Raw genomic sequence first — 15,773 nt, forward strand, 5'->3', positions numbered from 1 at the left:
ATTATATAGCAACAATTAAGTGCTGCACTGTAATGTTTATAGATGCACATTATATAGCAACAATTAACTGCTACACTACAATGTTTATAGATGCACATTATATATAAGCAATTAAATTCTGCACTGCAATGATTATAAATGCACATTATATATCAACAAGTGCTACACTGTAATGTTTATTTAAATTTATTTATTTATTGAAAAACCCAGAAGGGCGCAGCACAACAAGAAGCCATAAAGTGCATGAAGAGGCAACAATCAGTTCTCATAATTATGACATCATAGCAGAAACTTCACTTCATGGTGTATGTACTGGTCTAGTACAGACTTGAAGTAACCGTCACCCAGCCGGGCGTTTTTTAGAATTTTTTTGAGTAGAAACCGGGGAAAAAGGGGGGGGGGAGGGGAGGGGGGAGAGAGGGGAAAGGGAAAAAGAGAGGAAAGGAGGAGGGAAAGAAGAGGAGGGGGGAAAGGGAGAGGAAAAGGGGGGAGGGGGGTAGTCGGCTAAAGGGAAGGGGGGAAAAAGGGGGGGGAGAGAGGGGAAAGGAAGAGGGAACCAAAAAACAATCAAGTAACAACTAATACAGCATTAGGGCTCCGTAATTAGGCAATAGAGTCCAGGTCAAAAGGCAACATTATTCACATTAAAAGACTCACATCGCTTGATCAATATAATGCAGTTAGAATCTCAGGGTGTTTAACACTTTCAAAGGGGAGGAACAAAACAGTTCCAGTTAACGTAAACAGTCAATAGTGACAACAGTAACCAAGCCTTTTATCAAGGTAGCAGCACTCAACTCAGCAGCTCGTAGCAGGCCAACAGGGCCTCGGGTTCATTAAGGGTCGCTGGGGAGGAGACACCCGGTCCGTCCTGAATGGTGTATAATATGTTTCCCCACACATCTATGCAGGAGGGGCGTGAAGAGTTAGAAAAGTGAGAAAGGTAAGGGGGGCAGGAGGTGGGGGGGGGGAGGGGGAGAGAGAGGGGCGGAGGAGAAAGAAGGAGGAGAGAGGGGTTGGTATGTTTAAGAGTCAGTTAATCTACCTGTGGGCCCTTGGCCTCTCAGACTCTCTGTCATCATGAATGTACTATTGGCAAAAGGCGAAATGATCTGTGCGCGTATGTTGGTGGGTAGGGTCAATTAATAAGGTTCCCATTTCTTATAAAAAGTCTTAATTCTCTTCTCTAGGTCTCCCTTTACGTCCGCCTGTTCAATTAGTAGTTGTGCGTGCAGAAGACTAGTAAAGTGTGTGATGTGTGGTGGTTTGTTGGAGACCCATTGTCGTAAGATTAATTTCCTGGCTATCAGGATGGCAGTATTAGTAAAGCGGTCTTGTGGGGCACTCTTTGTGTGTCCCCTGAGAAAGAAAACATCATGCATTGTTAAGGTCAGTGTCGCACCACACACTCCCCTCAACCAGTACTGTATCCTGTTCCAATATTGGGCTATTTTGGGGCAAACCCAAAACAGGTGGGTGATGTCGGGGCTAGGTAAAGAGCATTTAGGACATGAGTCTATCGCACCTGGGACCCACTTAGCTCTAAGGTGAGGAGTGATGTAGCTGAAATGTATGAACTTAAGGTGCATCTCTCTGTAACTCATCGCCAGCGTGCTAGTAGTAAGCAGCCTAAAGCTGTTTGAAATAGTGTCCTCACTAATGTTAAGGTTGGTGCAAGAGGTCCATTTGGCACTCAGTTGCTGCGTGATCTCTGCAGTTCTACATGCTACAATTGAGCTATAGATGTAAGAAATGGAATGTGATCCCTGCTTGGTCAGAGAGCAGATGGTGTCTATTGGAGTGCCAGTCTTGTTGCCAAGGCCCTCAGTTAGCAGTTTGCGGGCGTAGTGTGTGGCTTGAAGGTATGCAAATGTGCTGTGCCTGGGAAGGTCGAATTTATCTTGTAGGTGCGCTAATGGGAATATGGTGTTAGTAAGAGGATTTATTATCTGCGAGATTGCACTTAGCCCCTTTTCTTCCCACTGAGCAAATATTCGCGTGGTCATACCAGGGACGAAAACAAAATTTATGCTTACCTGATACATGTATTTCTCTTGTAGTGTATCCAGTCCACGGATCATCCATTACTTGTGGGATATTCTCCTTCCCAACAGGAAGTTGCAAGAGGATCACCCACAGCAGAGCTGCTATATAGCTCCTCCCCTCACTGCCATATCCAGTCATTCGACCGAAACAAGCCGAGAAAGGAGAAACCATAGGGTGCAGTGGTGACTGTAGTTTAATTAAACTTTAGACCTGCCTGAAAAGGACAGGGCGGGCCGTGGACTGGATACACTACAAGAGAAATAAATTTATCAGGTAAACATAAATTATGTTTTCTCTTGTTAAGTGTATCCAGTCCACGGATCATCCATTACTTGTGGGATACCAATACCAAAGCTAAAGTACACGGATGATGGGAGGGACAAGGCAGGAACTTAAACGGAAGGAACCACTGCCTGTAGAACCTTTCTCCCAAAAATAGCCTCTGAAGAAGCAAAAGTATCAAATTTGGAAAATTTGGAAAAAGTATGAAGCGAAGACCAAGTTGCAGCCTTGGAAATCTGTTCAACAGAGGCCTCATTTTTAAAGGCCCAGGTGGAAGCCACAGCTCTAGTAGAACGAGCTGTAATCCTTTCAGGAGGCTGCTGTCCAGCAGTCTCATAGGCTAAACGGATTATACTCCGAAGCCAAAAAGAAAGAGAGGTTGCCGAGGCCTTTTGACCTCTCCTCTGTCCAGAGTAAACAACAAACAGGTTAGATGTTTGGCGAAAATCTTTAGTAGCCTGTAAGTAAAACTTCAAGGCATGGACTACGTCTAGATTATGCAAAAGACGTTCCTTCTTTGAAGAAGGATTAGGACATAATGATGGAACAACAATCTCTTGATTGATATTCTTGTTAGAAACCACCTTAGGTAAAAACCCAGGTTTTGTACGCAGAACAACTTTATCTGAATGAAAGATCAGATAAGGAGAATCACAATGTAAGGCAGATAACTCAGAGACTCTTCGAGCCGAGGAAATAGCCATCAGAAAAAGAACTTTCCATGAAAGAAGTTTGATATCAATAGAATTAAGGGGTTCAAAAGGAACCCCTTGAAGAACTTTAAGAACCAAGTTTAAGCTCCATGGAGGAGCAACAGGTTTAAACACAGGCTTAATTCTAACCAAAATGCCTGAACGTCTGAAACCTCTGCCAGACGCTTGTGCAAAAGAATAGACAGAGCAGAAATCTGTCCCTTTAAAGAACTAGCTGATAGTCCTTTTTCCAAACCCTCTTGGAGAAAAGACAATATCCTAGGAATCCTAACCTTACCCCATGAGTAATTCTTGGATTCACACCAATAAAGATATTTGCGCCATATCTTATGGTATATTTTCCTGGTGACAGGCTTTCGTGCCTGTATTAAGGTATCAATGACTGACTCTGAGAAGCCACGCTTTGATAATATCAAGCGTTCAATCTCCAGGCAGTCAGCCTCAGAGAAATTAGATTTGGATGATTGAAAGGACCTTGTATTAGAAGGTCCTGTCTCAAAGGCAGAGTCCAAGGTGGAAAGGATGACATGTCCACTAGGTCTGCATACCAGGTCCTGCGTGGCCACGCAGGCGCTATCAAGATCACCGATGCTCTCTCCTGTTTGATTTTGGCAATCAGTCGAGGGAGCAGAGGAAACGGTGGAAACACATAAGCCAGGTTGAAGAACCAAGGCGCTGCTAGAGCATCTATCAGCGTCGCTTCTGGGTCCCTGGACCTGGATCCGTAACAAGGAAGCTTGGCGTTCTGGTGAGACGCCATGAGATCCAGTTCTGGTTTGCCCCAACAATGAACCAATTGAGCAAACACCTCCGGATGGAGTTCCCACTCCCCCGGATGAAAAGTCTGACGACTTAGAAAATCCGCCTCCCAGTTCTCTACACCTGGGATATGGATCGCTGATAGGTGGCAGGAGTGAGTCTCCGCCCAGCGAATTATCTTGGATACTTCTAACATCGCTAGGGAGCTTCTGGTCCCCCCTTGATGATTGATGTAAGCCACAGTCGTGATGTTGTCCGACTGAAATCTGATGAACCTCAGGGTTGCTAACTGAGGCCAAGCTAGAAGAGCATTGAATATTGCTCTTAACTCCAGAATATTTATTGGGAGGAGTTTCTCCTCCTGAGTCCACGATCCCTGAGCCTTCAGGGAATTCCAGGCTGCACCCCAACCTAGAAGGCTGGCATCTGTTGTTACAATTGTCCAATCTGGCCTGTGAAAGGTCATACCCTTGGACAGATGGACCCGAGATAGCCACCAGAGAAGAGAATCTCTGGTCTCTTGATCCAGATTTAGTAGAGGGGACAAATCTGTGTAATCCCCATTCCACTGACTTAGCACGCATAATTGCAGCGGTCTGAGATGTAGGCGCGCAAAAGGCACTATGTCCATCGCCGCTACCATTAAGCCGATTACTTCCATGCACTGAGCCACCGTGGGGCGCGGAATGGAGTGAAGAACACGGCAAGCATTTAGAAGTTTTGACAACCTGGACTCCGTCAGGTAAATTTTCATTTCTACAGAATCTATTAGAGTCCCTAGGAAGGAAACCCTTGTGAGAGGAGATAGAGAACTCTTTTCTTCGTTCACTTTCCACCCATGCGACCTCAGGAATGCCAGAACTATTTCTGTATGAGAATTGGCAATTTGAAAGCTTGACGCCTGTATCAGGATGTCGTCCAGGTAAGGAGCCACCGCTATGCCTCGCGGTCTTAGGACCGCCAGAAGTGAGCCCAGAACCTTTGTAAAAATTCTTGGGGCTGTAGCCAACCCGAATGGAAGAGCTACAAATTGGTAATGCCTGTCTAGAAAGGCAAACCTCAGGAACTGATGATGATTCTTGTGAATCGGAATGTGAAGGTAGGCATCCTTTAAGTCCACTGTGGTCATGTACTGACCCTCTTGGATCATGGGTAAAACGGTTCGAATAGTTTCCATCTTGAATGACGGAACTCTGAGGAATTTGTTTAGGATCTTTAAATCCAAAATTGGTCTGAAGGTTCCCTCTTTTTTGGGAACCATAAACAGATTTGAATAAAACCCCTGTCCTTGTTCCGTCCGCGGAACTGGATGGATCACTCCCATTACAAGGAGATCTTGTACGCAACTGAGGAATGCCTCTTTCTTTATCTGGTTTGCAGATAATCTTGAAAGGTGAAATCTCCCTTGTGGAGGAGAAGCTTTGAAGTCCAGAAGATATCCCTGAGATATGATCTCCAACGCCCAGGGATCCTGAACATCTCTTGCCCACGCCTGGGCGAAGAGAGAGTCTGCCCCCTACTAGATCCGTTGTCGGATAGGGGGCCGCTCCTTCATGCTGTCTTAGAGGCAGCAGCAGGCTTTCTGGCCTACTTGCCCTTGTTCCAGGACTGGTTAGGTTTCCAGGCCTGCTTGGATTGAGCAAAAGTTCCCTCTTGTTTTGAAGCAGAGGAAGTTGATGCTGCACCTGCCTTGAAATTTCGAAAGGCACGAAAATTAGACTGTTTGGCCTTTGATTTGGCCCTGTCCTGAGGAAGGGTATAACCCTTACCTCCAGTAATGTCAGCAATAATTTCTCTTGTAAGGTGTATCCAGTCCACGGATAATCCATTACTTGTGGGATATTCTCATTCCCAACAGGAAGTTGCAAGAGGACACCCACAGCAGAGCTGTAACATAGCTCCTCCCCTAACTGTCATAGCCAGTCATTCTCTTGCAACTCTCAACAAGCTAGGATGTTGTAGGAGAGAGTGGTTAAATATAGTTAATTTTCTTCAATCAAAAGTTTGTTATTTTTAAATAGTACCGGAGTTGTGCTATTTTATCTCAGGCAGTAAATAGAAGAAGAATCTGCCTGAGGTTTCTATGATCTTAGCAGGTTGTAACTAAGATCCATTGCTATTCTCACATATGTCTGAGAGGATTACACAGATGAGGTAACTTCAGCGAGAGAATGGTGTGCAGTTTATTCTGCTATCAGGTATGTGCAGTTATAATTTTTTCTAGAGATGGAAAACACTAGAAAATGCTGCTGATACCGGATTAATGTAAGTTAAGCCTGAATACAGTGATTTAATAACGACTGGTATCATGCTTACTCCCAGGGGTAATACCCTTATGATATTGCAATATAAACGTTTGCTGGCATGTTTAATCGTTTTTATATATGCATTGGTGATAAAACTTTATTGGGGCCTAGTTTTTTCCACATGGCTGGCTTAAATTTTGACTAGAAACAGTTTTACTGAGGCTTTCCACTGTTATAGTATAAAAGTTACAGTTGGTGCAGTTAAAATTACAAACTGTGACATCCAGCTTCCCTCAGGAGTCCCCTGTATGCTATAGGACATCTCTAAAGGGCTCAAAGGCTTTCCAAAGTCGTTTATTGGGCAAGGTAGGACCACAGCTTGCTGTGGCAGTTGGTTGTGACTGTTAAAAAACAAACAAAAAACAAAAAAAAAAACAAACAAAAAAACAAAAAAAAACGTCTATTTTGTTTTTTTGATCCGTTTTTTGAACTAAGGGGTTAATCATCCATTTGCAAGTGGATGCAATGCTCTGCTAGCCTATTACATACACTGTAAAAATTTTGTTTGATTTACTGCATTTTTTCACTGTTTTTCAAATTCTGACAAAATTTGTTTCTCTTAAAGGCACAGTACCGTTTTTTATATTTGCTTGTTAACTTGATTTAAAGTGTTTTCCAAGCTTGCTAGTCTCATAGCTAGTCTCTATAAACATGTCTGACATAGAAGAAACTCCTTGTTCATTATGTTTAAAAGCCATGGTGGAACCCCCTCTTAGAATGTGTACCAAATGTACTGATTTCATTTTATGCAATAAAGATCATATTCTGTTTTTAAAAAAATTATCACCAGAGGAATCTGACGAGGGGAAAGTTATACCGACTAACTCTCCCCACGTGTCAGACCCTTTGACTCCCGCCCAAGGGACTCACGCTCAAATGGCGCCAAGTACATCTAGGGCGCCCATAGCGTTTACTTTACAAGACATGGCGGCAGTCATGGATAATACACTGTCAGCGGTATTAGCCAGACTACCTGAACTTAAAGGTTAGCGAGATAGCTCTGGGGTGAGACAAAATGCAGAGCATACTGACGCTTTAAGAACCATGCCTGATACTGCCTCACAATATGCAGAAGCTGAGGAAGGAGAGCTTCAGTCAGTGGGTGATGTTAATGACTCAGGAAAGATACCTGATTCTAATATTTCTACATTTAAATTTAAGCTTAAACACCTCCGCGTGTTACTTAGGGAGGTTTTAGCTGCTCTGAATGACTGTGATACCATTGCAGTGCCAGAGAAATTTTGTAGACTGGATAAATGCTTTGCAGTGCCGGTGTGTACTGATGTTTTTCCAATACCTAAAAGGTTTACAGAAATTATTAATAAGGAATGGGATAGACCAGGTGTGCCGTTCTCTTCCCCTCCTATTTTTAGAAAAATGTTTTCCAATAGACGCCACCACACGGGACTTATGGCAGACAGTCCCTAAGGTGGAGGGAGCAGTTTCTACTCTAGCAAAGCGTACTACTATCCCTGTCGAGGACAGTTGTGCTTTTTTAGAGCCAATGGATAAAAAATTAGAAGGTTACCTTAAGAAAATATTTATTCAACAAGGTTTTATCCTACAGCCCATTGCATGCATTGCCCCTGTCACTGCTGCTGCGGCGTACTGGTTTGAGTCTCTGGAAGAGGCTTTACAGGTAGAGACTCCATTGGATGACATACTTGGCAAACTTAGAGCACTTAACCCCTTAAGGACCAGCGACGTACCCTGTATGTCGCTGGCTTTTTTTTGGGACTTGATTGTTTTATTGCGTGGTCTTGCCACCAGCGTTGAGACTGCTCTATTCCACAAAGCCTGCTGGAGGGAGGGCATTAATAGCGTGTTCTTGCTAGACTTGTGCTATTATGTCCTGAAAAAACTCTTAACGACCAGTGACATACAGGGTACATTGTGGTCATTAAGGGGTTAAGCTAGCCAATTATTTTATATTCCTGATGCCATTGTTCATTTGAATAAACTAACGGCTAAGAATTCTGGTTTTGCTATACAGGCGCGCAGAGCGCTATGGCTTAAATCATGGTCAGCTGACGTGACTTTAAAATCTAAGCTACTTAACATTCCCTTCAAGGGGCAGACCCTATTCGGGCCTGGTTTGAAGGAGATTATTGCTGATATCACGGGAGGAAAAGGTTGTGCCCTTCCTCAGGACAGGTCCAAATCTAGGGCCAAACAGTCTAATTTTCGTGCCTTTCGAAACTTCAAGGCAGGTGCGGCATCAACTTCCTCTAATAATAAACAAGAGGGAACTTTTGCTCAATCCAAGACGGTCTGGAGACCAAACCAGACCTGGAAAAAAGGTAAGCAGGTCAAAAAGCCTGCTGCTGCCTCTAAGACAGCATGAAGGAACGACCCCCTATCCGGTAACGGATCTAGTAGGGGGCAGACTTTCACTCTTCGCCCAGGCGTGGGCAAGAGATGTTCAGGATCCCTGGGCGTTGGAAATTATATCCCAGGGATATCTTCTGGACTTCAAAGCTTCCCCCCCAAAAGGGAGATTTCACCTTTCACAATTATCTGCAAACCAGATAAAGAGTGAGGCATTCTTACACTGTGTACGAGACCTCCTAATTATGGGAGTGATCCATCCAGTTCCAAAGGAGGAACAGGAACAGGGTTTTTACTCAAATCTGTTTGTGGTTCCGAAAAAAGAGGGAACCTTCAGACCGATTTTGGATCTAAAGATCTTAAACAAATTCCTCAAAGTTCCGTCGTTCAAGATGGAAACTATTCGTACCATCCTACCACTGATCCAGGAGGGTCAATATATGACTACAGTGGATCTAAAGGATGCTTATCTTCACATTCCGATGCACAGAGATCATCATCGGTTTCTCAGGTTTGCCTTTCAAGACAGGCATTACTAGTTGTAGCTCTTCCCTTTGGATTAGCTACAGCCCCAAGAATCTTTACAAAGGTTCTAGGGTCGCTTTTGGCGGTCCTAAGGCCGCGGGGCATAGCAGTAGCCCCTTATTTAGACGACATCCTGATACAGGCGTCAAACTTCCAAATTGCCAAGTCTCATACGGACGTAGTACTGGCATTTCTGAGGTCGCATGGGTGGAAAGTGAACGAGGAAAAGTGTTCTCTATCCCCACTCACAAGAGTTTCCTTTCTAGGGACTCTGATAGATTCTGTAGGCATTACCAGTTGTAGCTCTTCCCTTTGGATTAGCTACAGCCCCAAGAATCTTTACAAAGGTTCTAGGGCCGCTTTTGGCGGTCCTAAGGCCGCGGGGCATAGCAGTAGCCCCTTATTTAGACGACATCCTGATACAGGCATCAAACTTCCAAATTGCCAAGTCTCATACGGACGTAGTACTGGCATTTCTGAGGTCGCATGGGTGGAAAGTGAACGAGGAAAAGTGTTCTCTATCCCCACTCACAAGAGTTTCCTTTCTAGGGACTCTGATAGATTCTGTAGAAATGAAAATTTACCTTGACGGAGTCCAGGTTATCAAAGCTTCTAAATTCCTGTCGGGTTCTTCATTCCATTCCGCGCCCTTTGGTGGCTCAGTGTATGGAAGTAATCGGCTTAATGGTAGCGGCAATGGACATATTGCCGTTTGCACGCTTACATCTCAGACCGCTGCAACTATGCAGGCTCAGTCAGTGGAGCGGGGATTACACAGATTTGGCCCCTCAACTGAATCTGGACCAAGAGACCAGGGTTCCTCTTCCCTGGTGGCTATCTCGGGTCCATCTGTCCAAAGGTATGACCTTCGCAGGCCAGATTGGACTATTGTAACAACAAATGCCAGCCTTCTAGGTTGGGGTGCAGTCTGGAACTCCCTGAAGGCTCAGGGATCGTGGACTCAGGAGGAGTCTCTCCTTCCAATAAATATTTTGGAACTAAGAGCGATATTCAAGGCTCTTCAGGTTTGGCCTCAGTTAGCAACTCTGAGGTACATCAGATTTCAGTCGGTCAACATCACGACTGTAGCTTACATCAACCATCGAGGGGGAACAAGAAGTTCCCTAGAGATGTTAGAAGTTTCAAAAATAATTCACTGGGCAGAGATTCACTCTTGCCACCTATCAGCTATCCATATCCCAGGTGTAGAGCACTGGGAGGCGGATTTTCTAAGTCGTCAGACTTTTCATCCGGGAGAGTGGGAACTCCATCCGGAGGTATTTGCACAACTGATTCTCCGTTGGGGCAAACCAGAACTGGATCTCATGGCGTCTTGCCAGAACGCCAAGCTTCCGTGTTACGGATCCAGGTCCAGGGATCCCAAGGCGACACTGATAGATACTCTTTCAACCTGGCTTATGTGTTTCCACCGTTTTCTCTGCTCCCTCGACTGATTGCCAAGATCAAGCAGGAGAGAGCATCAGTGATTCTGATAGCACCTGCGTGGCCACGCAGGACCTGGTATGCAGATCTAGTGGACATGTCATCCTTTCCACCATGGTCTCTGCCTCTGAGACAGGACCTTCTACTTCAGGGTCCTTTCAACCATCCAAATCTAATTTCTCTGAGGCTGACTGCCTGGAGATTGAATGCTTGATTTTATCAAAGCGGGGCTTCTCCGAGTCAGTTATTGATACCTTAATACAGGCACGAAAGCCTGTCACCAGGAAAATTTACCATAAGGTATGGCGTAGATATCTTTATTGGTGTGAATCCAAGGGTTACTCATGGAGTAAGGTCAGGATTCCTAGGATTTTATCTTTTCTCCAAGAAGGTTTAGAAAAAGGATTGTCAGCTAGTTTCTTAAAGGGACAGATTTTTGCTCTGTCTATTCTTTTGCACTAGCGTCTGGCAGATGTTCCAGACGTTCAGGCATTTTGTCAAGCTTTAGTTTGAATCAAGCCTGTGTTTAAACCTGTTGCTCCACCATGGAGCTTAAACTTGGTTCTTAAGGTTCTTCAAGGAGTTCCGTTTGAACCTCTTCATTCCATAGATGTCAAACTTTTATCTTGGAAAGTTCTTTTTTTTTTTTTTGGTAGCTATTTCCTCGGCTCGTAGAGTCTCTGAGCTATCTGCCTTACAATGTGATTCTCCTTATCTGATTTTTCATACGGATAAGGTAGTCCTGCGTACCAAACCTGGGTTCTTACCTAAGGTGGTATCTAACAAGAATATCAATCAAGAGATTGTGGTTCCATCCTTGTGTTACACAATCTGGACGTGGTCTGTGCTTTAAAGTTTTACTTACAAGCTACTAAAGATTTTCGTCAAACATCTGCTTTGTTTGTTGTCTACTCTGGACAGAGGAGAGGTCAAGAGGCTTTGGCAACCTCTTTTTCTTTTTGGCTAAGAAGCTTAATCCGCTTAGCCTATGAGACTGCTGGACAGCAGCCTCCTGAAAGGATTACAGCTCATTCCACTAGAGCTGTGGCTTCCACTTGGGCCTTTAAAAATGAGGCTTCTGTTGAACAGATTTGCAAGGCGGCGACTTGGTCTTCGCTTCATACTTTTTCAAAATTTTACAAATTTGATACTTTTGCTTCTTCGGAGGCTATATTTGGGAGAAAGGTTTTACAGGCAGTGGTTCCTTCCATTTAAGTTCCTGCCTTGTCCCTCCCTTCATCCGTGTACTTTAGCTTTGGTATTGGTATCCCACAAGTAATGGATGATCCGTGGACTGGATACACCTTACAAGAGAAAACACAATTTATGCTTACCTGATAAATTTATTTCTCTTGTGGTGTATCCAGTCCACGGCCCGCCCTGTCATTTTAAGGCAGGTAATTTTTAAATTTAAACTACAGTAACCACTACACCCTATGGTTCCTCCTTTCTCGGCTTGTTTTCGGTCGAATGACTTGCTATGACAGTTAGGGGAGGAGCTATGTTACAGCTCTGCTGTGGTTGTCCTCTTGCAACTTCCTGTTGGGAATGAGAATATCCTACAAGTAATGTATGATCCGTGGACTGGATACACCACAAGAGAAATAAATTTATCAGGTAAGCATAAATTGTGTTTTCTTTCAAACCAGGCCCGAATAAGGTCTGCCCCTTGAAAGGAATGTTGAGTAATTTAGACTTTGAAGTCACATCAGCTGACCAGGATTTGAGCCATAGCGCCCTACGCGCCTGGATGGCGAATCCGGAATTCTTAGCCGTTAGTTTAGTCAAATGAACAATGGCATCAGAAACAAATGAGTTAGCTAGCTTAAGAGTTCTAAGCTTGTCAACAATTTCAGTCAATGAAGCTGTATGGATGGCCTCTTCCAGGGCCTCAAACCAGAATGCCGCCGCAGCAGTGACAGGCGCAATGCATGCAAGGGGCTGTAAAATAAAACCTTTTTGAATAAACATTTTCTTAAGGTAACCCTCTAATTTTTTATCCATTGGATCTGAAAAAGCACAACTGTCCTCAACCGGGATAGTGGTACGCTTTGCTAAAGTAGAAACTGCTCCCTCCACCTTAGGGACTGTCTGCCATAAGTCCCGTGTAGTGGCATCTATTGGAAACATTTTTCTAAATATAGGAGGTGGGGAAAAGGGCACACCGGGCCTATCCCACTCCTTACTAATAATTTCTGTAAGCCTTTTAGGTATTGGAAAAACATCAGTACTCACCGGCACTGCATAGTATTTATCCAGCCTACACAATTTCTCTGGCACTGCAATTGTGTCACAGTCATTCAGAGCAGCTAATACCTCCCCAAGCAATACACGGAGGTTCTCAAGCTTAAATTTAAAATTAGAAATCTCTGAATCAGGTCTCCCCGATTCAGAGACGTCACCCACAGACTGAAGCTCTCGGTCCTCAGGTTCTGCATATTGTGACGCAGTATCAGACATGGCTCTTACAGCATCTACGCGCTCTGTATCTCGTCTAACCCCAGAGCTATCGCGCTTGCCTCTCTATTCAGGCAATCTGGATAATACCTCTGACAGGGTATTATTCATGATTGCAGCCATGTCCTGCAAAGTAATCGCTATGGGCGTCCCTGATGTACTTGGCGCCATATTAGCGTGCGTCCCTTGAGCGGGAGGCGAAGGGTCCGACACGTGGGGAGAGTTAGTCGGCATAACTTCCCCCTCGACAGACCCCTCTGGTGACAATTCTTTTATAGATAAAGACTGATCTTTACTGTTTAAGGTGAAATCAATACATTTAGTACACATTCTCCTATGGGGCTCCACCATGGCTTTTAAACATAATGAACAAGTATCCTCTGTGTCAGACATGTTTGTACAGACTAGCAATGAGACTAGCAAGCTTGGAAAACACTTTAAAGCAAGTTAACAAGCAATATAAAAAACGTTACTGTGCCTTTAAGAGAAACAAATTTTGACAAAATTTGAAATAACAGTGAAAAAAGGCAGTTACACTAACGAAATTTTTACAGTGTATGTAACAAGTTAGCAGAGCATTGCACCCACTTGCAAATGGATGATTAACCCCTTAATACCAAAAACGGAATAATAAATGACAAAAACGTTTTTAAAACTAGTCACAACAACTGCCACAGATCTACTGTGGTTGTTACCCTCCTCAAACACGACTTTGAAGCCTTTTGAGCCCTTCAGAGATGTCCTGTATCATGCAGAGGGAAGTTGAATGTCTCTGTCAGTAATTTTAGCTGCACAGAAAAGGGCCCCTCCCACTCATATTGCAACAGTGGAAAGCCTCAGGAAACTGTTTCTAGGCAAAAATCAAGCCAGCCATGTGGAAAAAAACTAGGCCCCAATAAGTTTTATCACCAAACATATATAAAAACGATTAAACATGCCAGCAAACGTTTTATATTGCACTTTTATAAGAGTATGCATCTCTGGTAATAAGCCTGATACCAGTCGCTATTAAATCACTGTATTCAGGCATAACTTACATTAATCCGGTATCAGCAGCATTTTTCTAGCAAATTCCATCCCTAGAAATATGTTAACTGCACATACCTTATTGCAGGAAAACCTGCACGCCATTCCCCCTCTGAAGTTACCTCACTCCTCAGAATATGTGAGAACGGCAGTGGATCTTAGTTACTTCTGCTAAGATCATAGAAATCACAGGCAGATTCTTCTTCTAATACTGCCTGGTATAAAACAGTACACTCCGGTACCATTTAAATTAACAAACTTTTGATTGAAGTTAAAAAACTAACTATAATACACCACTCTCCTCTTACTACGTCCATCTTTGTTGAGAGTTGCAAGAGAATGACTGGATATGGCAGTGAGGGGAGGAGCTATATAGCAGCTCTGCTGTGGGTGATCCTCTTGCAACTTCCTGTTGGGAAGGAGAATATCCCACAAGTAATGGATGATCCGTGGACTGGATACACTTAACAAGAGAAATAAGGATTGCCTCTCAGCGGGAGATGTTTAGTAACTGCAGTGGGGAGCTTCCACCACTTGCATAATTTTGCCCAAGCGCGCAGTGGATCCCTGAAAAGAATGCTGTCCTTGATTTGGGTGTGTATGGGGGCATGCGGAAGGAAAGCTAAGTGGAGAGGGTGGGCTAGGGATTTTTCAAGCTGCTCATCATTAAAGACCGATGTGCGCGCTAGCCAATCGAATACTATTTCTGCCAGTGTCGCCCAGTTGTACCACTCAACGTTCGGAAGTTTTAGCCCTCCTTTGTCAGTAGGTAATGCCAGCTTTGTTCTGCTGATTCTATGTTTTTTTGAGTTCCACGCAAAGTCACTAAAGGCACTAGATATGCTCCTCAGGTCCTTCTGCGTCATTAGCCAGGGAAGCAACTGCAGCGGGTATAGCAACTTGGGCATTGCCATCATTTTAATTAGACTCACTCGGCCTGACAGGGGTATTGGCAATTTAGACCAGCTCGCTAACAGTGAGCGGATATGTCCAAGAACTTGCGGAATGTTTAGTTTGTATATTAAGTGCGGGTTGACATGCAGCTAGATGCCCAGGTATTTGAAGGAGCCATTCGTGACCCTAAGCGGGGTTTGTATGGGTGTAGGGGGCTGCGAGCTAGGGAGGTATGTCACCTCCGATTTGTCTAGGTTCACCTTGTAGCCCGAGATGACTCCGAATTGCTGAAAAGTAGAGATAAGCCTGGGCAAGGTGTCATGAGGTCTGGTTACATATAGGAGTAGGTTGTCAGCGTACAGTGAAAGATGCAGTGAATGAGACCCTATCTGCAACGCTGGCAGCTTATTTCTGATATATATAGCTAGGGGTTCTATGGCCAGGTTAAACAGCAGGGGTGATAAAGGACACCCCTGCCTAGTGCCTCTTTTGAGGAGAAAGGGCTGGGATACCTCCCCATTCACTATCACAGAGGTGCGGGGGCTTTGATATAGTGTTTGTACGAGCCTATGAAAATCTCCAGTAATGCCGAATTTGTCCAGGGCAGTCGAGGTGGTCCCATTCCACCCTGTCGAACGCCTTTTCCGCGTCGTCAGAGAGGAGGCAGGCCTCTGGGAGTGTATCAGGGTCATTTCTATTACTGTCTTTTCCTTGCCAATAATGCTCTATCACTGACAGGGTCTTACGTATATTAGTAACTGAGGAGCGTTGTTTCATGAATCCTGTCTGATCTTTATGTATGACTGATCCTAGCACAGAGGCTAGCCTGTTTGCCAGTATGGCCGTAAAGAGTTTATACTCACTGTTTAGAAGTGCTATTGGCCTATAAGAGGTAGGGGACGTCGGGTCTCTATCTGGTTTCAAGATTAAGCACATAAGTGCATCAGAGAAGTCAATTGGGGGGGTTGCCGTTCCCTTCAAGTAAGCTGTAAAT

The sequence above is a fragment of the Bombina bombina genome, chromosome 7 (assembly GCF_027579735.1).
Source record: "Bombina bombina isolate aBomBom1 chromosome 7, aBomBom1.pri, whole genome shotgun sequence".
NCBI lineage: Eukaryota > Metazoa > Chordata > Amphibia > Anura > Bombinatoridae > Bombina > Bombina bombina.